Source organism: Austrofundulus limnaeus, unplaced genomic scaffold (genome assembly GCF_001266775.1).
Source record: "Austrofundulus limnaeus strain Quisiro unplaced genomic scaffold, Austrofundulus_limnaeus-1.0 Scaffold976, whole genome shotgun sequence".
Classification (NCBI taxonomy): domain Eukaryota; kingdom Metazoa; phylum Chordata; class Actinopteri; order Cyprinodontiformes; family Rivulidae; genus Austrofundulus; species Austrofundulus limnaeus.
In genome coordinates, this window is record NW_013953378.1 from 6,757 (window position 1) to 13,108 (window position 6,352).

General features: G+C 48.8%; 1 protein-coding gene across 1 annotated transcript in view; it reads left to right on the forward strand.

Moving 5' to 3' along the window:
* The window catches only part of nfia (nuclear factor I/A), a gene marked incomplete at its 5' end in the record, with an annotated part of 7,930 nt that extends 6,093 nt beyond the window's left edge, over positions 1 to 1,837 (forward strand). Inside the window, 1 exon segment of the mRNA XM_014029938.1 lies at positions 1,067 to 1,837.
* Positions 1,838 to 6,352: the final 4,515 nt, after the last annotated feature.

Consider the following 6,352-nt stretch of genomic DNA (forward strand, 5'->3'; position numbering starts at 1 on the left):
TCAGACCTGGTTCTGACCTGGTTCTGACCCGGGTCAGACCTGGTTCAGACCTGGTTCTGACATGGTTCAGACCTGGTTCTGACCTGGTTCTGACATGGTTCAGACCTGGTTCTGACCTGGTTCTGACCTGGTTCTGACCTGGTTCTGAACCGGGTCAGACCTGGTTCAGACCTGGTTCTGACCCGGGTCAGACCTGGTTCTGACCTGGTTCTGACCTGGTTCAGACCTAGTTCTGACCCGGGTCAGAGCTGGTTCTGACCTGGTTCTGACCTGGTTCTGACCCGGGTCAGACCTGGTTCTGACCTGGTTCTGACCCGGGTCAGACCTGGTTCTGACCCGGTACTGTCAGCACAGGTCAGGTGTGTGTTCCAGGCCCTGGAGGTGTTGCAGAGCTGTTAACAGGACAATCCAGAGGAAGCAGAGCTTTATCTGAGCCCCAGCGTGGCTGCAGGCTGGAGGCTGGAGCAGTCAGACATCCCATAATCCCGTGCTCACTGCCCAGGTCGCCATGGAAACCAGCTCCAACATCCTCACCCCATCCTCACCCAGAACTGAAACCGTGTGCCTCAATAACTTTTCTGGAAGCAGGCGGTGTTTTGTCTCCGACCTGCAGATGTTCAGTGTTTCATTAGTGGTGTTTGGTGTCATCATCGTACAGCCTGAGTTTGGACCGAGGTCTCGGTCGTCCTCTTTGTGGTTCTGATTGGTTCTGTTGATGATCTTCCCCTCAGCCTCATTAGTGACTCCATGTCCACTCAGACTCGATGTACTAGAAGCATTTCCTATGCAACAACAACAACGATGAAATAAAGACGCTAACGCTGAACCGACTGTGTCTGCCGCCTTTTTCTGTTTAAGGTCTCATCTGGTCTCATCAGATCTCTTCTGGTCTCATCAGATCTCCCCTGGTCTCATTAGGTCTCATCTGGTCTCATCAGGTCTCATCAGGTCTCCTCTGGTCTCATCAGATCTCTGGTCTCATCAGATCTCCTCTGGTCTCTGGTCTCATCAGATCTTCTCTGGTCTCATCAGGTCTCCTCTGGTCTCATCGGGTCTCATTAGGTGNACCCCGGGTCCACCACCCCAGTCCTGCCTCTGTCCCAGTGGATCCCTGCAGACTGGGTCTGGCTCAGATACCACCAGCTAAACCCCTAACATACCTGAGCCTGAACGCACCTCCTGGGATGGACTGCACCTCTTTTCTTTTTTTACTCGGACTTGGAGGGACTCGGCCCTTCCTGACTCGCCTCCAGGCTGCTGTGAGGTCAGGGAGGRAGGAGCCAGCATGGCTCGCTCTGAAGACGTGGACCAGTGCTTAATGGGAGGAGCTAAAGGGAGATGCCCCGCCTGCTTTTGGAATGGGGGGCGTGGTTTGTGTTGCTCCAGACTCTGGTAGACCCAGTTTTGTTTCTGTGAYGGTTTTTGCTTCATGGTTCATTGATTTATTTCTCTTTTAGCACCATTTCAGCCAGTCCTTCCTCTTCCTCGCCCCTCCATCCACGGGTCGGTCCGGGTGCAGCGTATGAAGGCGGGGGGTCGGAAACAGTCAGGAGAGAAYGGCTTCTCTGAAACCTCACCAGTGAAATCCTGAGGAAAGTGCAATTTAGTTGGTTAGCTGTTGATAATGACGTGTTTGTAAGAAACCAGAGTCGTTGAATTTGAATCTATATTTTTCTTCCGAGTCCACTCCCACCTCCGGGACTCTAAAATACGGAGGTAAAAAAGAAAACTCAAAGCCACGGCTTTGTGCTGTTTTCACTTTTGTTTATTTGTTGTTTGTTCGTATAAAAGTGTTAGTTTGATATAAAAATCCCTTTAAGAAAATTCATTTCAACAATCGGTTTTTAAAACGTTTGTTTTTTAGTTTTTTAGGGGGAAAAACGCAAAGCGGTTAACGTGTTTTACTGAGCACTTCGTTCTCCGTCTGACCACTAAAATCAGACAAAAACTCCTAAACTGAAGCTTGAAACTATTTGACAAGATAATCCGCCCGGTAACGGGCCGCTCTGCGATTGGCTGCGTCTCCTAGAGGCCTCCGTCCAATCACAAGCACTTCTTCCTGCAGTTGGCCAATGGGCCGTGAGCGTGTAATCTGGGGGTGGGGCGCAAGGGGCGGAGCCAAGGGAAGTTTTTCATCAATTCAACCTGAGTTAGTTTTTCTTTCTTCTATACATATATAAATAAATATATACATTCAAACACTTCCATCAGTGTCAAAGAAAAGTGGATTAAAAACACCAAAAAAATCTGCACGTTTTAATGTTAGTGACAGTTTCTTTCATAGATGTAGTTAGTGAGATAAAGACACTWTGTTGTAAAAAAGGACATCAGGCGCTCAGCAGTGTGGTCTTCTTTTATCGCCCTTTCACAACTAACCAGCTGTTTTCACTTCCCAACATCCCTCCATCCTTCTGCTGCATCCATCTCCATCTTCTAACCACTTGTATGAGATCAGTCACTCCTCGTCGATGTGCCTTGAGCTTTAGTCCGGTCCAGAGAGCGAAGAGACGGGTTCCAGCTCATCCCTTTATGTTTTCATTTGTTTCCTGTCGGTCCAAGCTGAGGAGGAAACATGCTGGTGTGACGTCTCAGGCTAACGATGCTTTACCTTCTGTTCCCCGGTCTGAACGGATCCTCAGGACTGAACCCAGGTTCACCTTCCTGCACTAACAGACAAACGTTTAGTCCAATGAGCACTGAGGCTGGAGGACAGGTCTGTTTGATGATTCCATCCAATGAGGAACTGATTAAAGGGATGGTCAGTAGGTGGCGCTGTGGGTGAGACAAACAGGAAGTCAGAGGCCAATGAGATTAAAACCTTCAACAAAGCAGTTAACTAGTCTAGTTAGCTACAAATCAGTTGAACTAGTTTAAATAGAGTCCAGTTAATTAAAGTTCAGTGGAACTGACCGGTGCCAGAGCTTGGTCCACATTATTGTTAGTAAGTCGGACTTGTTTCCAGTGAGAGTTGGACTCCACCAAGGTTGTCCTTTGTCACCGATTCTGTTCATAACTTTTCTGGACAGAATTTCTAGGAGCAGCCAAGGTGTTGAGGRGATCCTTTTTGGTGACCTTAGGATCACATCTCTGCTTTTTGTGGATGATGTGGTCCTATTGGCTTCATCAGATCCTGATCTCCAGCTCTCACTGGAGCCGTTCACAGATGGGATGAGGATCAGTGCCGCCAAATCCCAGACCATGGTCTTGAGCCAGAAAAGGGTAGGGTTCCGCCTCCGGGTCGGGAAGGAGGTCCTGCCCCAAGTGGAGGAGTTTAAGTATCTCAGGGTCTTGTTCATGAATGAGGGAAGAATGGAGCAGGAGATCTACAGGTGGATTGGTGCTGTGTCTGCAGTGATGTGGGTGTTGTACCGGTCTGTCGTGGTGAAGAGAGCTGAGCCAGAAGGTGAAGCTCTCAGTTTACCAGTCGGTCTACGTTCCTACCCTCATCTATGGTCAGGAGCTTTGGGTAGTGACTGAAAGAAGGAGATCACAGATCCAAGCAGCTGAAATGAGTTTCCTCTGCAGGGTGTCTGGGCTCTCCCTTAGAGATAGGCTGAGAAGCTCAGTCATCCAGGAGGGACTCAGAGTAGAGCTGCTGCTCCTCCATGTCCAGAGGAGCCAGTTGAGGTGGTTCATCTGGTTAGGATGCCTCCTGGACTCCTCCCTGGTGAGGTGTTCTGGACACGTCCCACTGGGAGGAGACCCAGAGGAAGACCCAGGACACGCTGGAGGGACTATGTTTCTCAGCTGGYCTGGGAACACCTTGGGATTCCCCCAGAGGAGCTGGTCCAAGTGTCTGGAGAGAGGGAGGTCTGGGTCTCTGCTGAGGCTGCTGCCCCCGACACCTGACCCTGAGACCTGACCCTGGATAAGAGGAAGAAAACGGATGGATGAAGTTTACTAGTGCCAATTAGTGTAGTGTTGGTACGGTTCAAAGCCATTTCCATTAGGCCAGATTCATGGAACCGGACCTTTTTTTAGTACYTACTTCATTGTGGATCCAAGTGGTCCCAGCTGACACCAGAATGTGATGTCAGAACACTATTTGTCACTGATTGACTAGAGGGTGGAGTCATTGGTTTTGTCTAAGGTGCCTTAACAAGAACAACTCAAGGATCCATTTTCAGTGACATTAGTCGTGACTCCATCCAATTTTAATTAGAAATTTTTGCGTATTTTTAAAATTTCAAAAGTTATTCATCAAATATGTTTCCATCTCTCATTTTGCCCATTAACGTTTTTCAAAAAAACTAAAAACCACCTCCACCAACCGCCCAAAACACACCCACTGGAACCGGACTTGAACGTCAATAGAAAAGCACCCGAACTGATCCGTTCTGACACTGACCATTCCGACACTGACCGTACCGACACTGACCGTACCGACACTGACCGTACCGACAGTACACTAAGTGGCACTAGTGGAAAAGGGGCTCTAGAGTCCAGTTAGGTAAAGTTCAGGTGAACTAGTTTAACTAGGGTTCTCCCAAAAAGGGGCGGGGCTGTGAATTAATCCCAAAAAGGGGCAGAGCTCTGAATTAGTCCCTAAAAGGGGCGGAGCTGTGAATTGGTCTCAAAAAGGGGCGGAGCTCTGAATAAGTCCCAAAAAGGGGCGGCGCTTTGAATTAGTCCCTAGCAGGGCTGTGTACCAGGATGTGTAAACAATGAGGTAAAACTGAGGCTCAGATTCAAACCACAGAAGGAAGAACTCCTTAAAACAACCAGTTTTCTGCAGATGTTCTGAGTCCAGTTCTCGTGTTCATTTGACTAAAGTTTGACTGATGGATTATTGTGTCTTCCTCCTGTCCTTCGTCTTCCATCTCATCTGCTGCTGCTGCAGAAGCGTCTCTCATCTCGTTTCTATTTGGAACCGAGTTTTCTCCGTCAGATTACAGATTTGAGTAAAGAGGACATAAAATATGCAATCCCTTCCTGCACTCTCAGACTTCTTCCTTCTTTCATGTTTGTTKAACTTTCTTGTTCTGTACAAAGTCTGAGACAGGAGACAGCTGTCCTCCAGGCCCTGCAGAAACACTCAGGGTTCTTTACTTCCTGCTGGTTCTGAAGTTCTGCCACAAACACACGGGTCTCTGATTGCTATGGTTGTGAGCGAGCCTTAAACAGGTCCAACATGTCCTCAGTCTTCTGAAGACGTCCTGGTGGTCCTTCAGGCTGTGATGGTTCTGTCTCTGTCCCTTTAGCTGCGAGTTGGGCATTAATTATCTGCACTAAATATGAACTAAAAGGATAAAATAAAGGCGGAGCTTAAAGCCGTGAGGAGAATCAGATTTAAAAAGTTTCACGGACATTTTATTTTGAAAGTGTCAGAAAAACAGGYTGAGCCGAGCGTCCAACGCTGTGAAGGAAACGGACAAACTCCAATCTGAAAGCAACAGATTGGGCAGCGAGTTTGTTTTTGTGTTTTTAGTTTGGGGGGCTCGGGGGGGTGGGGGGGGTCTTTTAAAGCTGCCCTCGTTTCTAAAGCAGGACTTCTGTAAGAAGAACAGGAGGGACATGTGTTGATTTCTGTTTGTATCAGAACTGGTTTGTTTTCTGGAAACTGAACTTTTCTGTATTTAAAAACACTTCCTGTTTCCTGTTGATGAAGATGATGATGATGATGATGATGATGATGATGATGAAGGCAGGTCAGGGGCTGATCTGTACTTGTGTTTGTGACGTTCTTGTTGAACTCTGAGGAAGAAGATTTGAGGTGAAGACATGAACAGAAAAACATCTCAGCTTCTTTTTTTGTTCTCATCTCATGCAGGAAAATAAACAGCTGATTATGCAACATGATTCTTTTTCTTTCACCATTTCTTCCTTTCTTCACCTCCTCCTCCTCCTCCTCCTCCTCCTCCTCCCCCGTCCCGAGCTTCTGATCCTCGTCCATCCACACCTCCTCCACCAGCGTGAAGGAGCAGGTCCGCTGTGATCCTCTGCTGAGATCAATACCTGCAGCGATCGATGGTTCTGCTCTGCTGGAAGGTTCTTCATCGAACCGGATCACTTTCATCTGAAAACCAGGTCCAGGGCCAGGTCCGGCTCAGAACCAGCCTGGGAAAGTCCACCAAGGATTCTGAGAAACGAGCAGCAGCTCCGATCACACGGAACCAGAGTCCAACCCAGACCCCACCTCCTGGACCAGACCCCACCTCCTGGACCAGACCCCACCTCCTGGACCAGACCTCACCTCCTGGACCAGACCCCACCTCCTGGACCAGACCTCACCTCCTGGACCAGACCTCACCTCCTGGACCAGACCTCACCTCCTGGACCAGACCTCACCTCCTGGACCAGACCTCACCTCCTGGACCAGACCTCACCTCCTGGACCAGACCTCACCTCCTGG